Source organism: Rutidosis leptorrhynchoides, chromosome 6 (genome assembly GCF_046630445.1).
Source record: "Rutidosis leptorrhynchoides isolate AG116_Rl617_1_P2 chromosome 6, CSIRO_AGI_Rlap_v1, whole genome shotgun sequence".
NCBI lineage: Eukaryota > Viridiplantae > Streptophyta > Magnoliopsida > Asterales > Asteraceae > Rutidosis > Rutidosis leptorrhynchoides.
This window is the reverse complement of record NC_092338.1, coordinates 384433322-384448722: the sequence shown is the minus strand read 5'-3', so window position 1 is coordinate 384448722 and position 15401 is coordinate 384433322.

Sequence of the window (15401 nt, the reverse complement as noted above, 5' to 3'; positions counted from 1 at the left end):
ATATTAATTGTGTATCCATGTCTAGTGATCGAGTATATATATTTATGATTCCATACACATATCTTGTATAGCATATAAGCAAACAGCGGAAGACTTCTAGGGAACCTGAGAATAAACATGCTAACAAGTGTCAACACAAAGGTTGGTGAGTTCATAGTTTTAATGTTTCGTATAATCTGTATATAAAGGTGGATCACAAGATTTCAGTTGTTTCATCCAGAAACGTTTATCAAAATATTCTACAAAATTGAGCACCCTGGTAACTAAGCTTTAACGTTATATTAAGTACCCCTGTTTTAACATAATGCAACAACATATACAATACACGCAATCCAACGTGTACTAATCTCAAATAGCATACGTCTTATTTATAGTTCGGGCTAGGGTTTCTATACCTGGAACAGACGGGGATGTCAAGCCCTATGGATCCATATAAAACTATTTGCGCCCACCAGTTCTTATAACCGGCAGTTACTAGTTACCAAAGCTAAGGGATTTTAAGTTCAAACTCGGTGTAGAATTTAGTATGTACTTGTATCCATTGCGTTTAAAATAAATTGCATGTATTATCAGCCCAAAAATATATATTGCAAAAGCAACTAAAAAGGGAGCAAATGAAACTCACCTTAGCAGCATATAAAGTAATTTAACGGAATGAACCGAAACTTGGAATGCAAAATAACCATAGACCTCAACCTAGAGATCATATGTTGGTAAATAAATGTCTATCAAGCTAGGTCAGGTCATAGTGTATCATAATCCTAATGCTCGAGATCGACATACAAAAGTTATCCAAAGTCGTTTTAAAAAGTCAATTTTGACAGTTGTTTAACAAAACGAGACGTGTCCTATATAAGGATTCATTTACTCGGCTGGTAATATTCAAAAATCCACTTTATCAATCTTATTAACAAGTTATTTAAATATCAATTGCAGATTCAAAAGCAATTTCAATTAACGTTAATCATAATTCAGTTGATCATAACTTTTAATTCGTTCACTGAAATTACGCGATTTCTAAACGAAAAGTTATTGATTTTTCGCCAGCTTTCCAACGACATGCATATCATATACCTTTTATCAGCAATATAAGTATTTAATTCGTGATTTATCATAAACTGTCTAATAATGAAATTTAGCATACAAGCATGCATAAACATATATACTCGAGCACTAGACATGGATACACTTATTAATATATAAAAGATAAGATATGAATGCTCACATATCAATATTGAGATTCAATATTGCAGGAAAGTACGTAGACGCAACAGAGATGATAAACACTAGGTTTGACCTGCGAACAGTACCCATGAATATTACTCATAACCTCCATAGCTATAACCCATAGTTTTCTTAGCTCTATCCCACTCGAAAACCAGTTTTGAAAGTGACACGCTCAAGATTTCGTCGTAGTATTTTATGTATAATACTAATAATACTAAAATTAATAATAATTATAATCTTAATAACAACAACAATAATAATAATAATAATAATAATAATAATAATAATAATAATAATAATAATAATAATAATAATAATAATAATAATAATAATAATAATAATAATCTTATAAACATTGCATTCTTTTGAAAAGATATACCATAAATGAGTATTTAAATCCAAGGTTTTCGACATCTGATTATTTTTACATATACACAATCACCGTAATATAATAGTTTACAATAGTACTTCCGTTGACAATGCAGTCAAAATAATATAGATGGTGATGATTTGTGAATGCAACGTTTTCTCGAATAAAGCATATATGATTCCATGCACATATCTTGTATAACATATAAGTAAACAGCGGAAGACTTCTAGGGAACCTGAGAATAAACATGCTAATAAGTGTCAACACAAAGGTTGGTGAGTTCATAGTTTTAATGTTTCGTATAATCTGTATATAAAGGTGGATCACAAGATTTCAGTTGTTTCATCCAGAAACATTTATCAAAATATTCTACAAAATTGAGCACCCTGGTAACTAAGCTTTAACGTTATAATAAGTACCCCTGTTTTAACATACATGCAACCAACATGTACAATATACGCAATCCAACATGTACTAACCTCAAATAGCATACGTCTGTTTTATAGTTCAGGCTAGGATTTCTATACCTGGAACAGACGGGGATGTCAAGCCTTATGGATCCATATACAGCTATTTGCGCCCACCAGTTCTTATAACCGGCAGTTACTAGTTACCAAAGCTAAGGGATTTTCGGTTCAAACTCGGTGTAGAATTTAGTATGTACTTGTATCCATTGCGTTTAAAATAAATTGCATGTATTCTCAGCCCAAAAATATATATTGCAAAAGCAATTAAAAAGGGAGCACCTGAAACTCACCTTAGCAGCATATAAAGTAATTCAACGGAATGAGACCGAAACTTGGAATGCAAAATAACCATAGACCTCAACCTAGAGATCATATATTGGTCAATAAATGTCTATCAAGCTAGGTCAGGTCATAGTGTATCATAATCCTAATGCTCGAGATCGACATACAAAAGTTATCTAAAGTCGTTTCAAAAAGTCAATTTTGACAGTTGTTTAACAAAACGAGACGTGTCCTATATAAGGATTCATTTACTCGGCTGGTAATATTCAAAAATCCACTTCATCAATCTTATTAACAAGTTGTTTAAATATCAATTGCAGATTCAAAAGCAATTTCAATTAACGTTAATCATAATTAAGTTGATCATAACTTTTAATTCGTTCACTGAAATTACGCGATTTCTAAATGAAAAGTTATTGATTTTTCGCCAGCTTTCCAACGAAATGCATAACATATACCTTTTATCAGTAATATATGTATTTAATTCGTGATTTATCATAAACTGTCTAACGACGAAATTTAGCATACAAGCATGCATAAACATATATACTCGAGCACTAGACATGGATACACTTATTAATATATAAAAGATAAGATATGAATGCTCATGTATCAATATTGAGATTCAATATTGCAGGAAAGTATGTAAACGCAACAGAGATGATAAACACTAGGTTTGACTTGCGAACAGTACCCATGAATATTACCCATAACCTCCATAGCTATAACCCATAGTTTCCTTAGCTCTATCCCACTCGAAAACCAGTTTTGAAAGTGACACGCTCATGACTTCGTCGTAGTACTTTATGTATAATACTAATAATACTAATATTAATAATAATCATAATCTTAATAACAATAATAATAATAATAATAATAATAATAATAATAATAATAATAATAATAATAATAATAATAATAATATATAATATATATTTATGTATAACAGAGAGAGATTGAGAGAAAATGGGTAAAGACTTCGGCAGAAAACTGATCGAATTTATAGACTTGATCCATCAGCCCACCTCATGCGATCGCATGGGGATCAAGGCAAAAGTCCATGCGATCGCATGGGCCTCAGTGCCAGCACAAATTTGTTTAACTTCTAGTTCGTCGACATATTTAAATATAATATATATAATATATATAATTTAAATAAATTAATTATATATTATATTATATTCTCGTGCGTAGTGGACTTGTAACTTTTGTTCCGAAAAGTCGAACGTCGTCACTCGACTTATGTCCCGGTTCCGGTTTTTCGATCGTTGTTTCGTACGCTTAGAAAACTTGCACTTTTCGTTTCATGACTCGTACCTTTGTCAAAATATAGACTTAAATTATCAGTAAACTATATTACTCAAAGTGTATCATAAACTTTCGAGTGTTTTGGTCATTTACTTCTATAAATCATCGTCTCGTTATTTATCAAAGTATATTTAATAATAATGTTTTAAATCAAAACGTTTTATGACCAAGTTAATATTCCAACTTATCACATTGTTAAATATATAATTTCAATATTAATAAACACGTTATAAAATACACATCACACGTTATTCATATATCTAACACTTTACCATTTTCCGAATACCGTTAAAAATGAACGATTTCTCAAATTAACGTGGATCTCACAACAGAGACCCGTAATAATATCATAATCCTTAAGGGACTCAATAAATATCTTTTAATTCAATCGTTTGGCATAATCTTTTAACTCCGTAGTTAAATATATCAATCAGATAACCAAACCAATAAGTTTAATGCACAGTATCATTTACTTAACACTTTGTTACATTTTCAAGTTATAGTATATATATGTATCTATTTACATATAATTGTTCGTGAATCATTGAGAACAATCGAAGGGTATTTGAATAGTTCAAGAATTTTGAGATTCAACTTTACAGACTTTGCTTATCGTGTCGAAAACATTAAATCATATCGAGAATTTGGTTCAAAATAAGTCAAAATTTTCCGGGTCATCACAGTACCTACCCGTTAAAGAAATTTCGTCCCGAAATTTAAGTGAGGTCGTCATGGCTAACAATAAAAATGTTTTCATGATGAATATGAGTTGATAATTAGAGTTTTATCACCGTTGAATAATATGGATAAAACAATCCAATTACTCGAAGCGTATGAGAGAAATTATCGTAAAAGAGTGAAATGAAGGAATAGAGATTCGTCTTAATTTTTGACGTAGTAACGATTGATTTCCAAAATTTAAGGAATAGAAAATCTTCATATTCTAAATAAGATTTGATTCTTCGGGAATTAAGGAGATTAAGATCTTCTTTAATTAAATGCGTAATCTGCCTCGATTGCTATGTCTGATATTTCACTATAAATTGACCTCTTCCGTTTCATTTATTTTCACCACTCCTATAAGTTTCTTCCTTATTTCATACTTCCTAATAGATTGTGAAAATGCTTAATCCAGTTCTGATTCTTGATATTTTCTTGGCTATCGTATCCTTCATTCTTCTTTTTCATCTGCCACTAGAGGAAGTTATTTTCTTCTACTATTACCTTGGGGTTATAGTGTTTTTCATTCTCCCGTGTATTTATATTGCCATACGCATCGATATACATGGTTTGTAATTTATGTGTTGTTGTCGGGCTTTATATTTTCCATTATATTTCAGAGCTTCATGCTTTTGTTTTCTATTCCCGACTTTAAGTCAAACGAATAATGGTCCAGAATTTGTAGCTATACATTTCGGAATGAACATAGTTAATGTTCTAAGAAAGAAATTGTAATGGCACGATCTTGATTTGTCAAATTACCAGAATATCCGGAAAAGACCGAATCATCAAGAAAATATTTTCTTGATATGTTTATAGGTTAAATAGAATGAAAGGGTTATGTAACATGGTTCATGATGAGGGTGTGATCTATGAACCTTTATCACGTTTCATTAGAAACTCAGCATGACTTACTGTAATATAATCACGTTGATCAAGTGTCATTATATTATACTAACTCATGCTTCAATTCCTAACATTACTTCAAAACATCCATTTTTTGAATTTTTCAGATTTTAGAAACTAAAATAGTTTCTTTTATGATGTAACACAGATAGCGCGAAGAGATGAATGATTTCAGATAAGAATAGTTATGAAGATATCTTCAGAAATATCGAGGATATTTATAATGAAAGATATGATAATATCTTAGAATTTCTAATATCGAAGGATGATGAAGAAGATTTGTTCGTAACGGTTTAGAGTCGGGAGCAAGGTATTCGTTAATGACTTCAGCAATTACTTAATCATTTGGATTCTTTGAAGGCAAGTTTAGTCTTTGTGATTTGTCCACAGCCTCCTTCATGGTCTGCTCAATCCGTTTTCCAGTTCCAAACCTTCTCTTTTTCTCAGCTTTACCACCATACTATTCTTTATCATCAAACTTTTGACTATTAAAGTCGTTTACAGTTTTTGCTGCTTCATCGACATTTTTTCAATTTCGGAGAACTAGTTTCGCAGTTTGGGGTGTTTTTCAGAAACTTCACATTTGAAGTAGGTAAGTTTAGAAGATAGTCATTATATGTATATATATAACTGTTGGCATAGAATTGCTGCAAAATTCGAAATACTAATTGCTAATTCCTGGTAGTTGGTATGGCAATTATTGTTACAAGATGTGGATGAGTACATGATAGGGTTTCAATGAGTATACGGATTTTTTGGAAGGTCAAGGATCAATGAAGTTGTTGGTAAATTTACTGCTAATGTGGTGGGACATGAAAGGTTCCCCAGTAACAAAAACGTATATGTCAAGGTTATAATAAGGCTAATCTGAAAAGTCAAAGTTGACTGGTTGGAAGTGTGATAAAACTGGATACTTTGAAAAGAATTGCAAGATTATTTTCGGTAATAACAACGTTAAAGGATCTTGCACAGTTTTGAAGTCAAAGTATAACTTTGAAAGATGTAAAGATCTAAGAATGATGTCACTGGTTCAGAGTTATGACTTAAATTCTGATCCGTCAATATCAGAATATGTAATTGAATTTGTATGAAATGATTGTACATTGCTGTGAATATAGTGAGTATAGTTAATGATTTATGAATCAAAATTGAAGAATGTACAGTGTAACATATTAATTATGAACCTATATATTTCCCGGGTATTACCTACCCGTTAAAGATTTCACAATTAATATTTTGTACAAAAGAATTTTTCATTACAGTCTTTACGAAAATATATATATATGTATATTATCTTCAAATGTAATACAGATTTAATGAGTTAATATCATATTAAGCTCATTTGATTTTCGGCTTGACTTAGAAATGATTAATCTCTAAAACATTAGAGATTACATAATCTTCGCGGAGTATTTCACTAAAGTACATCGAAAATGACAATGTAAAATCAATTATGTAATTGAATAATACACTTGGTTTATTATGAAATGGAATTCATTGAGTTGAAACAGAGATTGTAGTTAATGATGGTTAAGTCGTTAACGAAAGATGTACATTTTAGCATATTAGTAATATGAATTAACCGAGTAGTATCTACCCTTATTTAATTCATTCATAATAGCTTAGTACGAACAGATTTATTTTTATCTCAAAATTTATATATATATATATATATATATATACATACGTATAATTTCTTCATAGGAAATGAGTTAATACTTCATAACTCGTTGATACAATATACGTGATATTGATTTGTAATGATTTCCACGGTGATTCTTGAACTGGTGGAGCTTATGATGTAGTAGATACTGCTGGTGCTGACGATGCTGACGGTACTGACGGTGCTGTTGATGTTGTGATATAACAAGTCTAGCTTGTAAATCATACACCGTTATCAGGGTTTCTACTCTATCTGATTTATGGTTAAGGCTAGAATAGATAATCTCTAAACTTTAGAAATTACATAATCGCCGTAGAATGTTTCTCCGATGAGGTTATGAATCCATACTTCATCATTTGTTGCTATCGGTACTCTTTGGTATCTATGGTGCGTATGATGTTGATATCCGAGGTACAGATTGTGATGTTGAGGCGTGTGATGGGGATGTTGTTGGTGGTGGTAATGGTACTGTTGGTGTTGTTGTCGGTGGTACTATTGCCGCTGATACTGGTGGTGCATGTGATGCCTGCAAGTTGCGCATCATGTTCTCCAAAGTCACTACTCGAGCGCGAAGCTCGTTGACTTCTTCTATTATACCGGGATGAGCGGTGGTTCGGAGGATCGGATAAATAAGATTTAGAATATGGGATAGTATATAATCGTGACGAGAGACTCTGGAAATGAGAGAGAAAATGGTATTACGAACAGGTTCACCGGTAAGAGCTTCAGGTTCTTCGCCAAGAGGTGAATGTGGTGGATGGAAGGGATTGCCTTCTTCTTGTCTCCAATGATTAAGTAGGCTACGAACCCATCCCCAATTCATCCAGAATAGATGATGGCTAATTGGTTGATCCATTCCGGTCACACTGCTTTCGGAGCTCGAGTGGAAATCCATATCGGAATAGCTGTCGGAATCTAAGGAATTTGAACTAGATACAGGATCCATTTTGTGTAATCGAGGAAAAGATTTTTGGAATGAAATAGATTATTAGGACTAATTTGGTACTCCTCAATACATAGTTTACATATGTATTTATAATACCGGAATCCCATAAGTTACGGAGGATTTTACGGAAGATGTCAGGCAAAGTTTACTGTAATAGATATGCCAAGATATGAATTTTGTCTATACACTATTTATGCAATCAATGCAATAAGACGCGTTTAGACTTAAGATGATAGACAGGTAATTTTCGACAAGAAATGATAAGCTAAACTTTTGACATGCAGATACGGTCGAAGTCCAGACTTACTAATGCATCCTAACAACTATCAGTTAGACACATTAATGCAAGACCTGGTTCGCTAGGACTAACGCTCTGATACCAACTGTGACGATCGCTCCAAATCCATATGGACGAATACGTCATTCATCGATTTCATTGCGAGGTATTTGACCTCTATATAATACGTTTTATAAACATTGCATTCTTTTGAAAAGATATACCATAAATGAGTATTTAAATCCAAGGTTTTCGACATCTGATGATTTTTACATATAGACAATCACCGTAATATAATAGTTTACAATAGTACTTCCGTTGACAATGCAGTCAAAATAATATAGATGGTGATGATTTGTGAATGCAACGTTTTCTCGAATAAAGCATATATGATTCCATGCACATATCTTATATAACATATAAGCAAACAGCGGAAGACTTCTAGGGAACCTGAGAATAAACATGCTAACAAGTGTCAACGTAAAGGTTGGTGAGTTCATAGTTTTAATGTTTCGGATAATCTGTATATAAAGGTGGATCACAAGATTTCAGTTGTTTCATCCAGAAACGTTTATCAAAATATTCTACAAAATTGAGCACCCTGGTAACTAAGCTTTAACGTTATAATAAGTACCCCTATTTTAACATACATGCAACCAACATGTACAATATACGCAATCTAACGTGTACTAACCTCAAATAGCATATGTCTGTTTTATAGTTTAGGCTAGGGTTTCTATACCTGGAACAGACGGGGATGTCAAGCCATATGGATCCATATACAACTATTTGCGCCCACCAGTTCTTATAACCGGCAGTTACTAGTTACCAAAGCTAAGGGATTTTCGGTTCAAACTCGGTGTAGAATTTAGTATGTACTTGTATCCATTGCGTTTAAAATAAATTGCATGTATTCTCAGCCCAAAAATATATATTGCAAAAGCAATTAAAAAGGGAGCACATGAAACTCACCTTAGCAGCATATAAAGTAATTCAACGGAATGAGACCGAAACTTGGAATGCAAAATAACCGTAGACCTCAACCTAGAGATCATATGTTGGTCAATAAATGTCTATCAAGCTAGGTCAGGTCATAGTGTATCATAATCCTAATGCTCGAGATCGACATACAAAAGTTATCTAAAGTCGTTTCAAAAAGTCAATTTTGATAGTTGTTTAACAAAACGAGACGTGTCCTATATAAGGATTCATTTACTCGGCTGGTAATATTCAAAAATCCACTTTATCAATCTTATTAACAAGTTGTTTAAATATCAATTGCAGATTCAAAAGCAATTTCAATTAACGTTAATCATAATTCAGTTGATCATAACTTTTAATTCGTTCACTGAAATTACGCGATTTCTAAATGAAAAGTTATTGATTTTTCGCCAGCTTTCCAACGAAATGCATAACATATACCTTTTATCAGTAATATATGTATTTAATTCGTGATTTATCATAAACTGTCTAACGACGAAATTTAGCATACAAGCATGCATAAACATATATACTCGAGCACTAGACATGGATACACTTATTAATATATAAAAGATAAGATATGAATGCTCATGTATCAATATTGAGATTCAATATTGCAGGAAAGTATGTAAACGCAACAGAGATGATAAACACTATGTTTGACTTGCGAACAGTACCCATGAATATTACTCATAACCTCCATAGCTATAACCCATAGTTTCCTTAGCTCTATCCCACTCGAAAACCAGTTTTGAAAGTGACACGCTCATGACTTCGTCGTAGTACTTTATGTATAATACTAATAATACTAATATTAATAATAATCATAATCTTAATAACAATAATAATAATAATAATAATAATATATAATATATATTTATGTATAACAGAGAGAGATTGAGAGAAAATGGGTAAAGACTTCGGCAGAAAACTGATCGAATTTATAGACTTGAGCCACCAGCCCACCCCATGCGATCGCATGGGGATCAAGGCAAAAGGCCATGCGATCGCATGGGCCTCAGTGCCAGCTCAAATTTGTTTAACTTCTAGTTCGTCGACATATTTAAATATAATATATATAATATATATAATTTAAATAAATTAATTATATATTATATTATATTCTCGTGCGTAGTGGACTTGTAACTTTTATTCCGAAAAGTCGTACATCGTCACTCGACTTATGTCCCGGTTTCGATTTTTCGAACGTTGTTTTGTACGCTTAGAAAACTTGCACTTTTCGTTTCATGACTCGTACCTTTGTCAAAATATAGACTTAAATTATCAATAAACTATATTACTCAAAGTGTACCATAAACTTTCGAGTGTTTTGGTCATTTACTTCTATAAATCATCGTCTCGTTATTTATCAAAGTATATTTAATAATAATGTTTTAAATCAAAACGTTTTATGACCAAGTTAATATTCCAACTTATCACATTGTTAAATATATAATTTCAATATTAATAAACACGTTATAAAATACACATCGCACGTTATTCATATATCTAACACTTTACCATTTTCCGAATACTTTTAAAAATGAACGATTTCTCAAATTAACGTGGATCTCACAACAGAGACCCGTAATAATATCATAATCCTTAAGGGACTCAATAAATATTTTTTAATTCAATCGTTTGGCATAATCTTTTAACTCCGTAGTTAAATATATCAATCAGATAATTAAACCAATAAGTTTAATGCACAGTATCATTTACTTAACACTTTGTGACGTTTTCAAGTTATAGTATATATATGTATCTATTTACATATAATTGTTCGCGAATCGTTGAGAACAATTGAAGGGTATTTGAATAGTTAAAGAATTTTGAGATTCAACTTTACAGACTTTGCTTATCGTGTCGGAAACATTAAATCATATCGAGAATTTGGTTCAAAATAAGTCGAAATTTTCCGGGTCATCACAACTTATCACGGTCTCTGTACAAAGGGCCGACAGGTAACAAAAAAGGTAATAGTACTGTTCCCTGGTCCCCTCCACAAATTTACCAGGCAGTGCAGACAAAAAGTAACGTAGAACACGTGGCTCCAATGAATGGACATCACTTTAGCTATAAATAATGGGCTCGAATCACAAGGCAAAGCGCTGGTTCTTTTGGAAATTACACACATACTATTTTTAGTATATTCGTACGGACCAATCGCACTATCTGTACAGCGCCCTCTCTCTCACCCGCGCTACCGGACTTATAGCGGTTCATTAGACATCCTAGATATACATGTAACGTTCCATGAACATAAATCTTACCACCTAGTGCGAGCCATCAATGACCGGACTACCCGCCGATGGTGGGTCTACGTTTAACCACCCCTGTTGAGATCATCATCTCGCAAGGGGTTAAACTCAACTGACCCTTAAATCCCCTCTTAATAATGTCAAGCATGGACCGAACCCGACCCGATCATTCTATGCTTGATCAGGGGTTGAGGAACGAGATCCCACGTGTAGTTGGAGAGAAAAACAGAAATTTCAGTGTCCATGGCTGCTTTACAATTGCAGTCACTGAGTACATGCATAGTCGTTCGCGGTATATGAGATGGGGCATGTTAGTAGTGGCGGATAAGTTGAGAATTTAACGGGGTTTGAGTGAACCCATCTTTAACCGCGTATCATAGATGTCTAGTAGTGGTGACTGACACTAGTGACTGAGACACGAGGTTAGCAGCGGTTCGTGGAGCGTTGCAATCTACACTAGAAGGAGTGTTAGTAGCCGAGGGAGGAATAAGGCTGCCGACATTTAAACCGAGGCAACAAGAGTAGAAGCAGATGAGGCCATGGTGGTGCATGAGGTGATGGTACCGGGTTAGATGCCACTGTAGGAAAATATGCATCTATTAAGGGTGATGGTGCGTCACTTGAGTAAAAATTATTGTAGTTTGTATGGGTAGGACTATCGTGGAAGGTGGAGTAATGAAAGGGCCCCTCGTTAAAAATAACATGCCTTGAGATAGTGACATTGTTGGCATGAGAACAAGGCACCGATAACCACGGGGATCAGACGAGGGGACAAGATATATACAAGCTGATGATCGTGGAGCAAGCTTTTGAGGCGTCATAGATGCTATATTAGGATAACATAATCAACTAAAGACACATAAATGAGAGTAGTTAATAAAGAAACCAAATAACAACTCAAAATGAGTGTGGTACTCGACAGTTGTGGTAGGAAGAATGTCCAAGGTATGAACCGTCATATGTAGAGTTGCTGCCCAAAATTTGGGTGGAAGAGAGGCTTGGAACAAAAGTGAGAATGAGGTTGTTCACGGTGCGAATCGTACACTCAGCCTTCCCATTTTGTTGAGATGTGTATGGAAATGAAAAATTTTGAAATCGCAACCTGAAAATTTTCGATCACGATTGATTAATACAGGTCATTCACAAGACACAATTTTTTATGATTTTCGAGGGTAATTTTTAATATATTTTCTATAGCTATCATTAAAGTGCGTTTACAATAGTGATTATTTTATTAACATCCCTTAAAATTATTGATTAATAAGTTTAATTACTAGGACAATTTGATAAGGTTTATGGCAAAAGGTCCGTTAGCGAGGATTCGAATGTTGTTATGACTAATAAAAGTAGCGTTTCGAATTCTCTGTTTGCCCAAATTGATGAGATGGCGAAAAATAATGAAGTTGTTCATGTCAATGCTATCCTTATTAATTTAAGTGAGTCGTCCTATCGTCCGGTTAGACCTAAAAAGACACAAAAGAAAAGACCAGTTCAAGGTTTCTCGGAGTTTGTTAAAGATATTCGAGCATTTTTGATGTTTTTTTTGGTTGGGTAATGTCGGACTGTCATTCCTAAGATGGTTCTTAATCTTCCTTCGATGTTCGATTGGGTACCCTCTTCGATTTCTTGTTGTTTATTAGTGTTGTCATTAGGATTGATTCGTTTGTTTGTTTAACTCTCGTGTTTGGTTGTGAGCTCGTGTTTTGGTTTATCATGTTAGAGAGCTCAGCTGTTTTATTCTTGTAACATTTGGGGTTCACTAAAGCGTGGCATAAGTTAATTTGATCTTATTTATGACGGGAATAGTTCTTGTTTTGTTTTTCCTTAGCATGAGGTATTTCTATAATTTTTTTTTCTGGGAATTGGTCAGAATAGCCCAATTTTCAAGAGTCTTACATAATATGCCCTCGGAAAATTAAAATTGCAAGAAATGCCCCATGACCACGTATCATGCAACATGCATGATTCGTGTATCTTGGTGCGTGATGCGTGGTTATGAAAAAATGACAGAAACATACACTTTTACTCGCGAACACGTATCATGCTCCAAACACCATGCACCGTGCGTGGTGCATGATGCTCGGTGCATGGTGCTTGGTGAATGGTGCATGGTGCATGATGCTTGGTGCATGGTGCATGGAGCATGTTGCTTATTGCTTAGTGTTTGTTGGGGAAGAGCTTTAAATGATCGTATCTTTTGACTCGTAGCTCCGATTTAGACACAGTTATTTTAAATCGTGTATTTTTTTTAGATCAATCTACTAGCAAACAGTCGAAGGCGGTTTGTCCGAATTGTTTTTTGAAATAAAGTCTCGAAGTCCTTCTATATTGACGTTTTCGTTGATTTTGACTTTTTAACATACTTTAACCGCTCATTAGTTGCTATAAAACATGTGACACGTTAGATTTATCAGCAGTCTTGACTAAAAGTATAGGATACCCTTCAATCAAATTGAACAAACGTCACATTTCACAAATCGAGCATTTACAAAGTTAATTAATAAAACGCAGCTGCATATCAGGTCTAATTTCAAAATTACTTTTGTCACTTTAGAAGCACTGAAGCAGCATTCCAATAGAGAGATCTGGATAAGATACACATTTTTTAAAAATACGGTGACTAAATCGGAGCTACGAGTCAAAAGATATGGTTATTCAAAGTTTGTTCACAACAAGCACATACCACACACGGTACGTGGTGTTTGGTGCATGGTGCGTGTTCGCGAGTAAAAATGTCTATTTCAGTCAATTTCTCGTAAATCCCATTTAGTTTATCTATAGTTTATCAATATCTATGTAATTTATCTTTGATTATTTCGGATGCATATGTTCCGGACAAAATATTTGTGGTACGTTGTCGTTGTAATTATTTGATATATGCATTTTATTAACCTCAAAATTTTTATTATTTTTTTCAATGATGTGATAAATATTTTCTTAATAATAATATGTTTAAGGATAATGATATATCAACTATCAACCATCATTTTTATTACATCTATCATAATTTATGCATTATCATATTGTACCGTATAACCTGTTAATGCATAGTTACGATAAAAGTATTAAAAATAAGTGATGGATATATCAATGCTCTGCTCTATGTTTAAAGTTATTATTATTTAAACTAGAAAAAATTCGACCGCGCGTTGCTGCGGTTGTATTCAACGCGCGGTCGGATTTGGATATACTTTGTTTGGTACCTAATATATCTAGTAGATTGGGTTGTTTGTTGGACGTGTATGTATATGTATGAAATATAGCTCGAAATATTTAGTGTTTTTTTGATGATGTCTGTTTCGCGTATAGTTAGTCGCGTTGTGTTCGTAAAATAATATCGAGTTGAACGGTGGTCTCGGAAAAATTTAGCTCGCACCGAGCGAGAATATAGGGTCCGTTATTTAGTATTTTTTTAACGATGTCCGTTTCGCGCATAGTTAGTCCCGTTGTGTCCGTCTGATTTTTTCGAGTTGAACGGTGGTCTCGGGAAAATATAACTCGGACCGAGCGAGAAGATAGGGTCCGTTAAAAATACGGGTGGAATTATTTTCTTTCATTTTTAAAAAAGTATATATTTACGTTTTTTACCCCGGAAAAAGTGGAAAGTTGGAGGGTCGTTGTGTAAATGAAGCCGAATTTGAGGGGCAGGTTGTAGTGTGAACGAAAGCTCAAAACGACAATTGGATAAAGCTGAAACTACGATTGTGTCCATGCGTATTAGGATGTAGGATAATAAATGAAGCCGAATTTGAGGGGCAGGTTGTAGTGGGAACGAAAGCTGAAAACGACAATAATGAAGCCGAATTTGAGGGGTAGGTTGTAGTGGGAACGAAAGCTGAAAACGACAATTGGATAAAGCTGAAACTACGATTGTGTCCATGCGTATTAGGATGTAGGATAATATAATAATAATAATAATAATAATAATAATAATAATATAATAATAATAATAATAATAATAACTCCGTAATTTCATCGGTTTTGATAATATAA